We start from the raw sequence: 18137 nt of genomic DNA on the forward strand, positions 1-18137 counted from the left end.
TGCGTGGGGTCTGGGTAGATTATGTTGCAAAAGCGCCACGGAGGATTCCCCTTTGCACATAGGCATGGGATCCGCTACTTCTGCAGTCCTTCTAGGTGACCGAGTCCTAAGCCTGGTTATGCATCAGAATCGTTGGGGTGCTGGGAGTAATCTAGATCCCGGGCCCGACCCAGGTTTACAGTAGCGGGACTTGGGAACTGGCACGTCCTAGAATCCGAACCATCAAACCTGTAAGTCCAGGCCTGCCTGGGACTTGAGGTTTCTCCCAGCCCCGCGGGCCTTCTCTCCTAGTCGGCCAGCCCAGGAGGTAATTCCGGGGCTCTCCGCCAGGGGGCGCGAGGGCGCCGCGCGCGGCTTTGGGCGAGGCTAGGAGCGGCGGGAGGCGCGGGCGGGGTCGGGCGTGACCCGGAAGCCCACGGCGGGTTCCGCCCCCTCGCTCGGGGAGAGGCAGGCTCGGACCGGCCCACCGAGCTGCAGCCGCCCTTCGCGCCTCTCCTCGCCGACGCCATGCTGCAGTTCCTGGTCAGTGCAGTTGCCCTGGAGTGGCGGGGTCGCGGGGAGTGGTGGGGGTTGGTTCGGGGCCCGGCCGGCCTGGGTCCGGGTTTCGGGGGGTCTGGGCGTACGTCCGGGTCCGCGCGGCGCCCGCTCGTCGCCTGTCCGGGGTGGGGAGGGCGCGGGGTTTTGTGTGTGCGGGGCCCAAGCCCCTTTGCCCGTTCTTGTGGAGTCGTCCGAGTCTCTCAGGCGTGGAGGTGTCGGCGGGCATTTTCGCAGCCACTGCGGTGCCGTCCCGGCGGGCACTGTGGGACGCCCGAGTTAAAGCTGTGGGGGCCGCAGAAGACTAGGAGGCGCCCCTCCCGTGCCCTCCCGCCCGCACACCCCATCCCGGCCTCGGAGCCCCGCCGGAAGGTTTTCTGGAAACGTGGGAGGGCCGGCCGCGGACTCTGAGTTAGCGAGCCACCTCACGAGGCGGAAGCACGGGGTCCGAGCTGGGGCTTGCGGAGCGCTCGCCGGGCCTTGTCTAGCGTCCAGACTTTGAGGGTGGCGGGCGGCCGGCGCGAGTCAGACCCTGGTGTGCGCGGAAGTCCCGCAGGGGGCTCATTCTGGGGGGGAAAGTGTTAGTTTGAGTAAAGAAACTCGATCGCACGGCTGTTTATTGCGGGTAAAAGCTGCCTTTCTGGCGCCGCGCGTTTCCGGCGGCCGGCCGAGCGTCGCCGGGCCAGAGTCGGCCTCGCCAGCGTTCGAGGCTTCCCAACTCGGTGCGTCCTCCCTCGGGTTCGGTGAGGGGCGCGCCACGGTGCCAGGTTACCTCCCCGGTTATCCTCCACACTGAGTGCTCTGGGGAGGAGACGCTTTCCCCAATGTCAACGTTCTTTATCGAAGAGAATTTTTTCTAAAGTGCCCCCCCCCCCCGTCTTCTTTGAGGTGGTCATTGATTTTTTTTTAAATCCTCAGAGGGAAAGAGATATCCTTGACTCACATCGCCCAAGTAAGACGGGGCTGTTCCTTTGCCTCGGGAAGTTTTCCCAGTGTCCTAACTAGGTGTTAGCTTAGGAGTCAGTAGGAATCATTCCTGTCTTTTTGTTGGAGGAGACAGGTTAAAGACAGTGTCAGCCTCAGAGAGTGAGATGATAGCGTTGAGCCTAGTATAGCTGTAGCGCATTGACAGACTGGGAGGGCATTGATTATTATTATTATTTGTTTTGTAAGTCTTTTTTTAAGATTTTATTTATTCGATAGAGAGTGGCAGAGGGACAGAGCATAAGCAGGGGGAGAGGGCGAAGCAGACTCCTCCGTGAGCAGGAAGCCCTTTGAGGGGCTGGTTCCCAGGACCCCCTCTGATCATGACCTGAGCGGTTGGCGGACACAGCCGTCTGAGCCACCCAGGCGCCCCTGATAATTACTTTGTAAGTGCTTTTGCGGAGTGAATTTACTTGGTTTTGGAATAAACTTTTGCTGTGTGTAAATATGCGTGTACCTGATTTGAGAATTCAGAATCCTCAGCATTGAAGGCGAAAGGCTGCAGCCATGCATTAAATTCCTAGCTCAGAAGTCGCTGGAACAGGGATGTTCTCGTGTCCTCTTGTTCCCCCTCTCCTCATCGCATCTGTTGGAAGAAGCAGGATAGTATGACTTCTCACCTTGGTTCCACCCCTGTCGAATGATTCACTAATTCTGTGAACTTGGGCATGTCTTTCTCTTGCTATAAGCCATTTGATTTATAAAACAGCGAGTTGAAGCAGGTGATTCCTGAGTTGTCCTCGAGCTTTTAGCCTGTGCCCAGCTGTCTTGTCCACTAGCTTAAGAGGTCAGATGTCTGGGTTCCAAGCCCAGCTCCATCATTGGCAAGCTGTGGGAACTCGGGGAGGTCCCTTGAATTCACTCTGCTTCAGTTTCCACAAATGAAAATGGGAACCTACCTCATGGTTTTGTTGTGAGGAGTAAAAATGAATTACTACATGAAGGTGCTTTAGAGAACTTAGTAAGGACTCAGGTAAAATTCAGTTTCTCTTTTACAAGATACCAGCTGATACGGTTTCTTCTCAAATTGGGGGTTCCTTTGCCCTCAGGAAAGTAGGCGATGGCAACGGGACAAGTTTTGAAAGGGATGAAATTATTACAACTGAAGCCACAGTCATCCCGCGTTTTGAAACTGTCCAGGTTGCTTCCTATATTTGTCACTTCCTGGAACTCTATTCCAAACTACCGCAGCTGAATGGGCTGCTTATCTTCTCCTTCATTGTTCATTCCTCCGTGGATTAAAATATTTGCCCATCGTTCCTGTCCCAGAAACCTGTTCTGTGGTCCTGCTGCCCTTCGCTTTTACTACAGTGGCTTCTTTAAGGTTTCACTCCAGGTTTTGTAAGGAAACTTGGGAAGCTTTTCAGGGCAGCCTGACAGGACAGGCGCCGCTGGGAGCTCAGTGTCCGCTGTCTGTCGGACTGTTACTGGCATTGGCTGTTGCTGGTCACTTTCTGAGGTGGCAGCTCTTGGTGCCCTTTATCACGACCTCCTTAATCCCTCCTCCCTTGGCTTTTGGATCCTCCATCTCCATATTTTCTGACATTCTTTAACATTACAACACATACGGATTTATCTTCACAGAAGAACCCGTGAAGGTGACTGGCTCGGGTGCTGGCCCCTCCAAGGGCTGAGAGGATCAGTATCTTGGTGCAGCAGCTGGGAAGGGGCCCTATCTAATCTCGCCTGTTTGTGCTGACTGCTTTTCCCTTTTTTTGGTTACTAGGTGTTCCTCAGGGCTCAGTCCTTCACTCTTCACTCTTTTCTTCAAACCCACCCTCAGGGAGTGTGTTTCTTGTCATGCTGCCACCTTCTCCTCTTTGCTGCTTCCAAAACTACCTTCCATCCCATTTCTCTGAGTTCCAGTTGGCGGTCATCAGCTGTCTGCTGAACATCTCTCGTCATCCCCTCTATCTCAGATGCAGCACCTCTGGACCCATTACCTCCTCGTTCCCCACCCTGCAATGCATGCCTCACACCTAACTTCTCTGTTCTCCCATCCTGGCTTTCTCAAATTTGAAATACTGACATAATCCTTGATTTATTTCTCTCCTTCATTCTCCATATCATTTAGCTGCTATGCCTAGCACATATATTTGCCTGTGTATTCTTTTTTTTTTTTTTTTAAATTTCATTCATTTATTTGACAGAAATCACAAGTAGGCAGAGAAGTAGGCAGAGAGAGAGGAGGAAGCAGGCCCCCTGCTGAGCAGAGAACCCGATGCGGGGCTCGATCCCAGGACCCTGGAATCATGACCTGAGCCGAAGGCTGAGGCCTTAACCCACTGTGTATAACCCACTGTGTATAACCCAGGCGCCCTCTCTGTGTATTCTTTTTTTTTTTTTTTTTAAAGATTTTATTTATTTATTTGACAGAGATCACAAGTAGGCAGAGACGCAGGTAGAGAGAGAGAGAGGAGGAAGCAGGCTCCCTGCTGAGCAGAGAGCCCGATGCGGGACTCGATCCTAGGACCCTGAGATCATGACCTGAGCCGAAGGCAGCGGCTTAACCCACTGAGCCACCCAGGCGCCCGTCCCTGTGTATTCTTGAGCAAGTTACTTTTCTGCTCTCTGCCTCAGTTTCCCCAACATAAATTGGGCAATAATAGTATCTGCTTATAAGGCTATGAAATTCATTCATGAAAAAGAGAATACTGCCTTGCACACAGCTCTCAGTAAATGTTAGCTATTGTTTTAAGCCATTGGGTCTTCTCTACTCACCTTATGAGAGTTCCATCTTTATGTTCCTGCTGCCTGGTTTGTAGAGTAGGTGTCTTTTTACTCCACTGTGGCACTAACTACACCAGCCTTGCTGGGGTACGAATGTGGGTTTTGAGTTGGAAGAGTTGTTTTAGTTTCTCTACTTCTGCTAAGATGCTGACGTGTCAGTTTCTACTACTAAGGGGGCATCCGGTTTATGTTTCATCACCTCCCATTGAAATTGGTGCTCTAGTTCCTCAGATGATCTATATCATTTTTGGTCAGTGTCTCCCTAACTAGTTCTTGGTATTAAAGAGTAGTTCTTTTTTTTTTTTTAATAGTTTGCATTTTTTGAAGATTTTATTTATTTATTTGACAGAAATCACAAGTAGACGGAGAGGCAGGCAGAGAGAGCGAGAGGGAAGCAGGCTCCCTGCTGAGCAGAGAGCCCGATGCGGGACTTGATCCCAGGACCCTGAGATCATGACCTGAGCCGAAGGCAGTGGCTTAACCCACTGAACCACCCAGGCGCCCCTTAAAGAGCAGTTCTAATCCACATAACAACCCTGTACATATTTGAAGAGCATCTTGGTACCTCTCTCAACCCCCCTGACCCCCATTAGTCTGTTCTTCAGATGAAACATTTCTGATTTTTCCATCTATTCTTTATGGTTTCAGGTTTATTCCAGTTAGCCTTCTTTCCCCCAAATATTACAGTTTTTCGGTTCTCCCCCACTGTTCTTATTGAAACATGGCACTCCTGTTCCAGTCTGATCAGCCATAGAAAAGTAAGGCTGTCTTCTCTAGTTCTGTGTTTCCCTTGATACTTTTGGTGTTCTGTTCAGTCTTGCAGCTGCCAAAGTAATCATCTAGTAGTAATTGTCTAATTCACATGCTCAGAAACTGTCAGTGGTCTTTATGTCCCTGCACATCAGGTAGTAACCACTTGCACTTGATTTTCAAGATTTGCTCATCTGACTCCATTTTCCCTTACTACTGCCCTTCAACATATCTCCTGTGTTTTAGACTGACCAGGCTATCTTACCAACCTGGACCACCAGTGGACCTTCCTGCCTTCAGACCTTCCCATCTGGTTTTCCCTTTGTCCTCTGTTTTTTTTTTTTTTATGCCTCCTCAACTACTCTCAACTCCCATGTTTTCTCAGGAGCTTTTCTTTTCATAAAGAAAGCTCATGGATCACTTATGATCCACCTACCTGTTAATTTAGTCTTAAATGTCTTTCATCATTGTTTTATTGTCCTCTCAGTAATAGCCTTTTTTTTTTTTTTTTTTTTTAGTATTTCCAGGTGCTTTTTAGTTGTTGTGAGTGGCATCCTTTTTTTTTTTTTTTTTTTTTAAAAGATTTTACTTATGTATTTGGCATGTAGAGATCAAAAGTAGGCAGAGAGGGAGGCAGTGAGAAAGGAGGAAGCAGGCTCTCTGCTGAGCAGAGAGCCCGATGTGGGGCTTGATCCCAGGACCCTGGGATCATGACCTGAGCCGAAGGCAGAGGCTTTAACCCACTGAGCCACCCAGGTGTCCCGTGAGTGGCATCCTTTTTAAAATTAGATTTTCAAATTTGTTGCTGATGTATGGAAATGCTAAGTTTGGTGTACTGATTTTTGTATCTAGCAATCTTACCTATCTTTTAGCTCTCATAGTTTGTAGATTGACTTAGAAGTGAATGACTGACAGGGTGCCTGGCTGGCTCAGTGGGTAGAACATGCAACTCTTGATCTCTGGGTTGTGAATTTGAGCCTTACGTTGAGCTTAGTTAAAATAGTTTTTTAATTAAAAAAAAAAAAAAGTTGGGCACCTGGCTGGCTCAGTTAGAGGAGTGTATGGCTGTTGATCTTGGGGGTCATGAGTTTGAGTTCCACATGGAGTATAGAGATTAAATAAGTAAGACTTTTGGAGCACCTGGGTGGCTCAGGGGGTTAAAGCCTCTGCCTTCAGCTCAGGTCATGATCCTAAGGTCCTGGGATTGAGCCCCACATCCGGCTCTCTGCTCAGCAGGGAGCCTGCTTCCTCCTCTCTCTAACTGCCTCTCTGCCTACTTGTAATCTCTGTCTGTCAAATAAATAAATAAAATCTTAAAAAAAAAAGTCTTTAAAAAAAATAAGACTTTTATTTTATTTTTTAAAAAAGATTTTATTTATTTGACACACAGAGATCACAAGTAGGCAGAGAGAGGGGGATGCAGGCTCCCTGCTGAGCGGAGAGCCCGATGCAGGTTCGATCCCAGGGCCAGAGGTCATGAGCCGAAGGTAGTCAGTCGCTGAAGGCAGTTGCTTAACGACTGAGCCACCCAGGCGCCCCTAGATTAAATAAGTAAGACTTTTTAAAAAAATTTAAAAAAGGAAGTAAGTCAATGAATGCAGTACTGTGAAGGCAGTCATATTTCTGGTGAAGGCAAAAATGACAGTTTTGTGTTCTTTTCCAATTCTTGTCTTTCTCGAGTTAGGACTTCCAATAGGAGAGTGGATATCCTAGTTTTTTCTAGGAAATGCTTCTCAGGTTTTTGTATGATGTTTGTATTTCTGGTATTTCCTAATATTAAGGGAATTCTCTTCTATTCCTTTCTTTTTTTTTTTTTTTTAAGATTTTATTTATTTATTGGTCTCATAGAGAGACAGATCGAGCACACAAGCAGGGGGAGCGGCAGGCTTCTGCTAAGCAAGGGGTCTGATCAATGTAGGACTCGATCCTAGGACCCTGGGATTATGAACTGAGCCAAAGGCAGTCGGTTAACATACTGAGCCACCCAGGCATCCCCTCTCTTCTGTTTCTAGTATAAGAGTTTTTGTTGTGATTGACTATTGAATTTTATCATGCTATTTCCCCCTCTGATGATAAATGATTTTTCTCCTTTAATATGTTCATACAGATTATGTTCAATTTCTAACATGATGCCCTTGAACTATGCGGCCCATTCAGACCATCATTTGGAGATGTGCTGCTGTGTTTTGTTCCCTGCGCCTCCACTTGTTTTAGTCTTACCTTTCTAGAATAGATCATAAATTCCAGGGGAAGAAGCAACATGGCTTATGCTTAGATTTCCTAAGCACATGGCACTTAGCTAATACTGTGTGATTGATTTAATTAGATATTCCTTCTTTACTTGATTACTACTCTTAGATATTCATAAAATACTTGAATATTTGAATCAGCTTCTTTGAGAACGGGCAGACCGGTTCTACCTGATTGACCTCTTTCCAAAGTGTTAGATCTATCTTTTTCATGAATGTCCCTATTTAATTTACTGGCTCAATTGAAGAATTAACAGCCTCCTCCTTTCACTATCTAAGGAAAATTATTGAATATAAAACCGGCCTTATATTTTAAAAATGCACATCTCTGTGGTGGTAGTAGAAGAGATACAGGTTATATCCTCAGCAGGTTTTTGTTTTAATGTATAGAATATGGGTTTTATTATTACTTGAAGCAGATGTTAAACACAGTTTCTTTGCAACAAGTCTGAAACGTTTAAAGACTAAAGATGAAATTTTTTCTTGCCTCCTTGGAATGAGCAGTCTTCAGATAGTTTCTGTAGGTCTCTCGATTTAAATGGAGAAATAAAACTATCAATTTATTTTTTTATTAATGTTAGATAATGTATACTTCTGGGTTTTCTTGTCATTGTGTAGCTTTTCTCACCTGAGACCATACAACATTTTTAGGTATCCTGTTGAATGCTAGTTGTAGCTATATTTGCTAAATAAAATGAGATTACTTTTATTTTTTATTTTTAATGAGATTATTTTTAGATTTCTTAAGCCTTTGTCAGTGAATATGAGATGGTTCAGATTCTTTGTCATAACTTGGGTTTGGGTGTGTACTCATTGAAAATGTAATTTGATGAGTCTTTCAGAATTGTTAGGTAGTATTCAGTTGGGGTTATTGACAGGATCCATCCCTGGGTAAAAATTATAGCTTTATTTACTAAATGACAGAAGTAACTTTTTGATTGGGGAAGACATTAAGCAACAAATGATGAGAAGAGTCAGATTGCTCTGGAGTTAGCTTTCTTATTTTTAAGACTTGGTGCTTCTTTATGTTGATACAGTGTTGAGATTAACTTGCTTATGTGTCCTTACATAAAAAAGAGTTGATTTTTTGTGGTTTTCATATACAAAGCCAACTGTTTATCTCAGTGGTCCTCATTTTTTTCAGTCCAACATTTTCATTCTTTTTAAACATTTGTCCAGTCTGGAAACCTTGAAGTTGTCTGTGATTTCCAGTTTTATCCCATATAGCTGATATTTTACCAAATATTAATGATTTTTTAAAAAATATTTTTTAAAGATTTTATTCTTTTATTCACAAGAGACCTGGAGATAGGCAGAGGGAGAAGCAGGCTCCTCAAGGAGCAGGGAGCCCGATGCGGGACTTGATGCCAGGACTCTGCAATCAGGACCCAAGCTGAAGGCAGATGCTTAACTGACTGAGCCAAACAGGTGCCCCCAAATATTTTTAAGATACAATATTCGTCATACAACTCACCCATTTGTAGTGTAGAATTCCCTGGTTTCTTACATATTCATAGAGTTGTGCAACCATCACCACTATAATTTTATATCCAATATTTCATTGGCCCCCAAAGAAACCCCATATCCATTAGCATTCGTTTTTCATTCTCCTCTTCCCCAGTTTTGGACAACCACTAATTTATTGTGTGTCTTTATGGATTTACCTATTCTGGACATTTCCTTTAAGTGGAGTCATGTAACATGTGGTCTCTTCCGACTGCTTTTCACTCAGAACAGTGTTACCAAAGTTCATCCATGTTATAGCACAAATTAGTACTTTCATAGCTGAATAATATTAAATTGTATGGATATACCACATTTTATTAATCCATTCACCAGCTTATAGGCATTTAGGTTGTTTCCACCTTTTGGCTATTATGGATAATCTTGTGAACATTTGTGTACAAGTTTTTGTGTGGATGTATGTTTTAGTTCTCTTGAGTATACACCCTACAGTAAGATTGCTGCATCATATGGTAACTGTATGCTTAACTTTGAGAGATTGCCAGACCACTTTCCAGAGTGTCTCTATGATTTTGTATTCCCATCAGCCGTGGATGAAGGTTCCATTTTCTCCACTTCTTTTTCAACACTTTTTGACTGAAGTCATCCCTAGTGGGTGTAATATGGCACCTCACTGTGGTTTTGATTTGCATTTCCTTAATAACTAGTGATATTGAGCATCTTTTCATGTGCCCATGGGCCATGTATATCTTATTTGGAGAACTGTCTGGGGCGCCTGGGTGGCTCAGTTGGTTGGGCAACTGCCTTCAGCTGAGGTCATGATCTTGGGGTCCTAGGATTGAGTCCCACTTTGGGCTCCTGCTTCTCCCTCTCTGGTTCCCTTGTTTGTGCGCTCTCTCTATCAAATAAATAAAAATAAAATCTTAAAAAAAAGAAATGTCTATCAGATCCTTTGCTCAGGGGTGCCTGGGTGGTTTAGTCAATTGAGTGTCTGCCTTTGGCTTGGGTCATGATCTCAGGGTCCTGGGATCAAGCCCTGCATCTGGCTCTCTGCTCAGTGGTGAATCTGCTTCCCCGTCTCCCTCCCACTCTGTGATCTCTCTGGCTCTCTCTCTCTCTCTAAGATAAATAAATAAAATCTTAAAAAAAAAATCCTTTGCTCAGTTTTAAATTGGGTTGTCGTTTTATTGTTAGGTCATAAGGATTCTTATATTCTGGATACAAGTCCTTTATCAATACGTGATTTGAAAATATTTAATTCTATTCTATTGGGTTGTTTTTTCATTTTCTGGATGGTATTCTTTAAAACATAAATATTTTTAATTTTGATGAAGTCCAATGTGTCTTTTTTTGGTCACTTGTGCTTTTGATGCCATATTTAAGAAACTGTTGCCTAATGCAAAGTCATGAGATTTAATACTTTGTGCTCTTACAAGAGATTTATAGTTCTAGCTTTTACATTTAGGTTTTTTTTTTTTAAGATTTTATTTATTTATTTGACAGAGATCATAAGTAGGCAGAGAGGCAGGCAGAGAGAGAGGAAGAAGCAGACTCCCTGCTGAGCGGAGAGTCTGATGATGCGGGGCTCAATCCCATGACCCTGGGATCATGACCTGAGCCAGAGGCAGAGGTTTTAACCCACTGAGCCACCCAGGAGCCTCTACATTTAGGTCTTGACCCATTTGGAGTTAGTTTTTGTTTATGATGTGAGATAGGGGTCCATATTCATTCTTTGGCTTGTGGATATCCAGTTGTCCTAGCATCATTTCTTGAAAAGACTATTCTTTTTCCATTGAATATATCAGCACCCTTGTTAAAATCACTTGACCAGGGGTACCTGGGTGGCTCAGTTGGCCTGTTGACCCACCCAGGTCATGATCTCCGGGTGATGAGATCGAGCCCCATGTCCACCTCTGAGTTTGGTGGGGAGTCTGCTTGAGATTCTCTCTCCCTTTGCCCTTCCCTTTTCTTCCCTTACACACTCTCTCTCAAATAAATAAATCTTTAAAAAAAAAATTATTTGACCATGAATGTAAAGGTTGGTTCCTGGACTCTCCATTCTATATCATTGGTCATCATTGATTTTTATTTTATTTTTTAAATTTATTTTTATTCCAGTATAGTTGACACACAGTGTTATATTAGTTTCAGGTGTACAATATAGTGATTCAGCAATTCTGTATATTACTCCGTGCTCACCTATTTCACCCATTTCCCCACCCATCTCCTTTCTGGTACCCATCAGTTCTCTATAGTTAAGAGCCTGTTTTGGGGATTATCACTGACTTAAGAAGAAAAGCAATTTAGTGATGATGTTTGCTCTCTGTCCCCTATGCTACCACACTAATCTGGGCCTTCCCGATCTGTACTTACTAACTGTTCAGCCTTTTTTGAGTACAGTTGCTAGGTGAATACTTCCAAAGCAGTGCTTTTATCGTGTTGTTGCTGGTAAATAGTAGCCATTGGCTTGATATCAAGGTTACTTGGGAACTAAACTACTTTGCCTGTTTTGAGGTCCCTGAGCCAGCCCTATCCAGGGCTCCATAATTGTTTCTCTGCATTTCTAAATTCAAGTCCTCTCCTAATCAGTCCTATTTCTTTTAGTCATCACCTCCACATTCATACCTTATGCCTTGATTCTCCACGTTCAGTTCCCTTCTCAGTTTAAATTTTTTTATACTTACTCAGCATAGTTAGAGGCTTGAATAAATTTGGGTACATTGATCTCTTTCAGATATGGTTTCTTAGAAGAATCACTTCTGTTTCATTCATGTGACTTCATGCATGACCCATTTCTGGTTCTTCCTGCATCTGTTATATTCAGGGTCCTGTACTGGCTGCTGCCTCATATAACTATTTTATGTATCTATAGCTTTTTTTCCTATACATTCCTGTACACTGAAATATGTAGGTACTGTTTTAGAATCCCTTCACAGGGCTGAATATGAATTTATTTTTAGTATATAAGGGTCTTCAGTCTTCTAATCAAAACCTTTGGGGGCCAGATGTATTTGAGCGATTTTTTAAAAGATTTTATAAAGGTTTACGCTGCATATACTTATTATTTAACCGATAGCACTCTGGGATAGCACTCTTTAATGACATACATTAATATTTACTGTTACACATATTCTCCAGTGGGATGTAGGGCAGGATCCTTTGTTTAAAGATTGCTTTTTCTGTAGCAAAAAGTGAATATTCACACTGAAATGTGATAGACTATAAATAGTATCATACAGGTTCTGGTCAGGTGTGATTTTGCTGCCAGTTGGATTACAGTGAAACAGTTTGAATAGAGTTTTGCCTTTCAGAAGTGTGGATAATGGATTGAAGAACCTCACCGATTTTACCTGTACGGTACCTGTATGGTGTAAATGTAGAGCTGGAAAATTCTGTCTCTTACGTGCGCTGCCCTGACCCAGTCTAGACTTGCCTCCTGTGTCTCTTAGCTGCAGCCTCTTCCCTCCATCCATTTGTTCTCAACCACTTTGCTCAGGTCACTCCTGTGTCCCTACACTTGTGATGTCTTACCATTTATTGTCCACCATGTGCGTGTGAGAAGTAGCCACATATTCCTAAAGTCTCAAAATGATTGCAGAAGGAATGCGATAGTCATTCGTTTAGTCAGTGACTGCTGGGGAAATCATTGCCTTTTCTCTACACTGCCTTCCCTGCAGCGCCTACTGTGGGGGGGGTGTCGGTGAGTTGGAGGGGGCACCGTGGAGGATTACAGCTATCTGGATGGACGCCTGATGCAGCGTCCAGGTCTTGGCCTGGAAGAAGTTAAGCAATCTGGGCATGCAGGGACGTTGCAAACTCATTCAAGGCCTTCTATAATCTGGCTTCAGTCTAACTTGTCAGACTAACGAGTCACCATTCCTCAGATTTATATTTTATGTTTTTTATTAGATTAAGATGTTTTCTCTGGTAAACTTGCCTGGGGAGCATCCCATGGATAACATATAAATGGTTTTCTGGCTTCATGCATTTCCCTCAACATTTCACTTAATACGTGACATTTCTCTTATGTTGTGTATTTAATTTTACAATATCCCAGTGGTAGATCTGGCAGTGTTCTGAAACTGGAATTGGATACCACTTGTCTAGAGGCCCGTAGTTTTTATTTTGTTTGTGTTTTAAAATAACTTCTATTTTCTCATGTGCTAGTGAAATTGCCAAAGTGAAGCCACATTAGATACGCCATATTTTATGTTGAGACACACGTGGTTAAGAACCAGGAATCCTAGAATGTTGGAGCTTGAAGGAACATTGTTTTTGTTGTTGTTGTTTGTTTGTTTTTAAAGATTTTACTTATTTATGAAAAGAGATCACAGGTAGGCAGAGAGGCAGGCGGGGGTGGGGTGGGGTGGGGAAGCCGACTCCCTGCCTAGCAGAGAGCCCAGTGTGGGGCTTGATCCCAGGACCCTGAGATCATGACCTGAGCTGAAGGCAGAAGCTTAACCCACTGAGCCACCCAGGCGCCCCAAGAACACCGTTATTAGTATAATGTTTTATAGAACAGGAAACTCAAATCAGCTACAGCTACCCAGCTAGGTAGTGAGTAGTAGAACCAGAACTCTGTTTTTCTTGAGAATTTACACCTTTCTGTTTTTTCTGCTTTGTGTTAGAGCTAAAATTCTCGGTTGATCACCCCCCCCCACCCCCCCGCAGTTCTTACAAGTAAATTTAATACTCTTTCGGATTTGGAAAACTGTCTACCTGGTTTCAACCCACAGGAGTAAAAAAATCATTTTGCTTTTTGTGCCACCTTGGTAAAACTATTACTTGAGAGAATGTGCCTAATTAATCAAATTATTAGAAAATGGACTCTGGTTAGAGAATGGATAGCTGCTTTTATGTTCCTAACATCAACTAACAACCAATTTAAATTGTGCTTTTGGTATTTAAAGCTCAGGAAGGCTTTCCCTATATGTTTCCCTATATGTATCTCTGACTTGAAGAGAAGGTTTGACCACATTAGGTAAACTGACAGTGTTAAGTGCCACGTTTTTCTGTTAAGCTCTGCTACTTATTGAATAGGAGAAATACTGATTAGAGAAAATGATAAAAAAAAAAAAAAAAGATGCCAGTTTGAATTTATGAAATTAGAAATTAGGCGTCCTGTTGGAGATTCTTAATTATTGGAGGAAAAAACCCCAGGGAGTTATGGAACATTAGAACTCAAAGTTTAATGAGCTTTGGTTTGTTTGTGGTAAATTGAGTGCTTTAAATTTTCATGAAACAGTTTTTAAAAGTTCAGGAAAATAGTCGCCCAATGGCATAAGCATTTATAGTTCTCTGAAAATCATGCCTTTCTTTCCTCACTGAGTAAGAGCTGGTTAGGGAATCTTTGTCCCCCACAGGTCTTAAGTGTTCTGCCCATCAGGTTACACCCACGGCAGAGTGCTAAGCCATATGCTGTCTCAGTTGTATGTCAGAGTTTCCCATGCTTTTCTGTCATGATACATTTTCATTTTTGAATGAGAATCTAATTTAGGTCTGTGTTCCTTTGTTATGAATGACCCTGAAAAAGTCACTTCACTATCCTAGGCCTCAGATATAAAGAGAGTAACTGTGAAAATGTCTCCATTGTCCAAGATAATAGAGCTTAGCTGAGTATTTTTTTTTAATCGGATATTTTTTATTTGATGTAGTAAGTAACAATACTTATAACCAAAAAAGAAAGAGAAAACAAATTACTTTTAACAACAAAATCATTAGTGTGGCTTGGGTTTCTGGAGCTGACAGTTAAGTATTTATGGAGGTTGTGAGGGGACAGGGAGAATCTAGGGTAGATTTGTTTAGTGCTGCCATTTATTCTCACTTTTGTATGCTCTTTAACCTTTAGGGAGAGTATTCCTATATTTATTTTACAAAAGAATACTGAATCTCATACTGTCTAGCCCTAGACTGGAAACTGGGTGTTTTTTTTTTTTTTTTTTTTTTTTAAGATTTTATCCATTTATTGGCAGAGAGACGCAGTGAGAGAGGGAACACAAGCAGGGACAGTGGGAGAGGGAGAAGCAGGCATCCCACTGAGTAGGGATGCGGAGCTTGATCCTTGGACCCTGTGAGCATGAGTTGAGCTGAAGGCAGATGCTAAACGACTGAGCCACCTAGGCGCCCCTGGAAACTGGGGTCTTGAACTGTCCGTAGCTACTTTAAGACTACTGTCTGTATAGTTTGGCTTGGTATCAGATGGCACAGAACTTGGGATCCAGTATAACTCTTCCTGTTCTATTCTTTCAGCTTGGATTTACTCTTGGCAACGTGGTTGGAATGTATCTGGCTCAGAACTATGACGTAAGTGATTGTATCCATGTCCTCCCCAATTCCATGTCACAAATTCATATTGACTTGTCTTTGTTAGAGTCAGATATACCCTCCATTGTAAATGAAGTCCATAGATTGAGGAAAATGTCCTGAACTTTGTAGAAAGATTTTCCGTTGTTAGAAAAATACACCTCACAGAAGCATCTGTCCTCCATATCACCACAAGAGGGCAAAATTCCATCAGTTTAAGATGTTCTTGTGATCCTGAGCTGTGTTTGTTAGCCCAGAGCAATTAATTACTAAGTTAGAGTCTTCTTACAGTTCTATGGAGAATTATGTGATAAATGGGAATTTAAAGACCAATTGGATAATATTTTTAGCTCCTGCTACATGGTAATATTGGTAATAATGACTGAGAATTTTAGTGGCAGATCTTTACAGTGCAGCTCAGTTAAGGAGATCAGAGTTTTGTGAAGTGGAGAGTTATATTAGCTTCATTTTATAGACAGGAAGTTGAAAAACAGGTGAAAAAACTGCCCATGAATGGGGATTCTGGAAAGGTTGTTGTAAAGAGAGGGAAAGGAAGGAAGAGGCGGGAAGAGGGAAGGAAGGGAAACATGATAATAACTTTAGATTTTTTTGTTGTGAAGCTTTTAATGTGACAAAAGAAATTCTTTATCAACCTTCACTTGAGTTATATGGTTTTCTAGGAAGGAGCTTTATTTATATGTACGGCTTCTACTTGGTACTGGATTGAGGTGTTAAGTGAGTATATAAAGTAGAAGTAGAAAAGTAGAAGTCAGAATATCGCTTCCAGGAAGGGAGCATACATTACTTAACAACTCCTGAGATCCTCCTTATACAGTTAGGAGGCCAAGAAATTCTATTTAGCCGGTCACTTTCAGAAGAAAATAAAGACTTGTACAACAACCCTTTATTGTTGGACGAAGAAAAGTAAAAGACTATTGATTAGGTAGATGCAAAATTACAATAACCTTTTTTCTTTTTAAAGATACCAAACCTGGCTAAAAAACTAGAAGAAATAAAAAAGGACTTGGATGCCAAGAAGAAACCCCCTAGCTCATGAGGCGGACTCCAGCACTGCCTTCTGGATATACCGATTCTGCTGTTCTTGAGGGCCTCCTTACCATCTGAACCAAAAGTTTTTGTTTTAAATTCCAGCCTCAATAATTTTCCTGTTAGATCCTGCATTGCCTGAGAGCACAGATGGGGCCACAAGTTAAGAGCCACCCTTTTCCAGCTTCCTCACCTGTCCCTTCCTCCTTCCAGCCACTTGAGACGGCCTAAGACTGGAATTATGGTGCTAGATTAGTAAATGTGACCTTTAATTACTAGTCTCTCCTTTATTCTGTGGAATTTCTACTCTTTTCTAAAGAAAAATTGATGAGTTTTGTATAGCTGGTCAGACATAAATAACGCTGATTTCACAGTTTAGCAATTATAATGGATGTTTAAACATTTGGTACTAAATTATGTTGTTTTAAGGTCATTAAAATTAAAGCCAAGAAGCCAGTCACTCCTGAATTTTCCACTTATTTTATGCTGTTGTCAGGCAGCTCCATAATTGCTAATTTAATCAGTAAATCAATTTATTACTCATTAACTAAGAAACTATACTCTGAGAACTCTGTCAGGAACTAGGGAGTTTAAAAATATGTAAAATAATGGCCTTTATCCTCCGTAGAATTCATAGTCTAGTATGCATGTTTTCCTTAATTGTGTCTTTGATTTGGCTCTTTTCCCTCAAAAGAATCCTACTTATCTTAGGGGTTTACAGGTGCATTTGACGTTACATGACAGATAAATGACAAGTTGTAAAGGAAATTTTATGCCTCTTCACATTAAAAATGTATTTACAATATATCTTTATAGTGATTCTCATAAGAAACTTTGAGAGTTTTTTTGTTTGTTTCCTGCGATCAGAAATCACCATTGTATGTTGACCCATAGCTAGGGACATCTCTTAAGTCCCTCATTCAGCAGGAAGAAGCTAGTGAAAATGAGACCTTCACCCAGTTGCCAAAGATTTGTTATTGTCAGTCTGTCAGGGTAGAACACAGAAGCCACTTTTAGGCCATGGGCTTGCGCAATAGAAACCTGAGCAAGGCAAAGGGGCCCACAGTGACCACTGAGCTGATGCAAACAGGCTCATTAAGCCATAGGCCTTACCTGACCAATGGGCTACTTAAAACCAGTCACGGTCCCTATGATTGCCATAAAGGGAGAATTCCATAGTCCCTTACTTTGCCCCGTGACTAGCCCCTCACCACCACTTCTTGGTAGATAGTGTCTCCCTTGCTGTCCTGCCCGTTGCTCCCTTGCAATATATTCAGTAAACTTCTACTGCTTTGAAAAGAGTGAACAAAAGAAAGAAAATCACCATTGTAATCTGTCAAATATATAATTAGTCCATTTTTTAAAATTAAATGTTTGTAAACATCACTTTTCCCATGGGTCAGGATACAGAAGTGATTCAGAACAAAGGGCCTGTCATACTCCTGACCTTCAGTTCCTAGTTCTTCTTCCTGGAGGCAAGCACTGTCAGTAGTTTCCTATATACTTTGAGAAGGATTATGTGCCTAAACAAATACATGCATGTAAGGGGGTTTTTACACAAATCTGAAATTGCACTGAGTTCACCCCTTGCCCTTTTTTCCCTCCTCCTTAATGGAGATCATTCCATATCAGTATGTACGGGCCAAGAAACCTCTCTCCCTTTTTTGGCTACATGAGATTCTATTGAATGGATATACCATAACTTATTTAATCTGTTACTGATGAATGTTAGATTTCCTGTCTTCTGCTGTTACAATGATAACGTTTAACCTAAAGTTAAACATATCTGTGCAGGGTATAGCTGTAAGCTAAACCCTAGAAGTGTAATCTGCACAAACTGTAGATAAAGTCCCATTTGATTGTGTGTTTTGTTTTAGGGACTTGTCGGGAAGCTCACTGAAAATGCCATTTCTGAAGACATTTTAGCGGATATCAGTAAACTGGAAGAGTAATTTAGAGACACCTTATTTCAGACAGTGATGATATTAGTACTGTGTGATTCTAAAACAGAGGGGTTTTGCTGCTCTTTGGAAACAGGGTTCTCGTACATGGGTGTAGGTTTTATCTCTGGCAGCT

At 42.4% G+C, this 18137-nt stretch overlaps 1 long non-coding RNA gene across 1 annotated transcript; it reads left to right on the top strand.

Moving 5' to 3' along the window:
- Positions 1-374: 374 nt before the first annotated feature.
- On the top strand, positions 375-16893 carry LOC131829808 (uncharacterized). Its single transcript, XR_009353006.1, has 3 exons — positions 375-522; positions 14961-15014; positions 15997-16893. It is a non-coding gene; the product is annotated as an uncharacterized LOC131829808 (long non-coding RNA).
- The last annotated feature ends 1244 nt before the right edge of the window (positions 16894-18137 follow it).

Source organism: Mustela lutreola, chromosome 4 (genome assembly GCF_030435805.1).
Source record: "Mustela lutreola isolate mMusLut2 chromosome 4, mMusLut2.pri, whole genome shotgun sequence".
In the NCBI taxonomy this organism is placed as follows: domain Eukaryota; kingdom Metazoa; phylum Chordata; class Mammalia; order Carnivora; family Mustelidae; genus Mustela; species Mustela lutreola.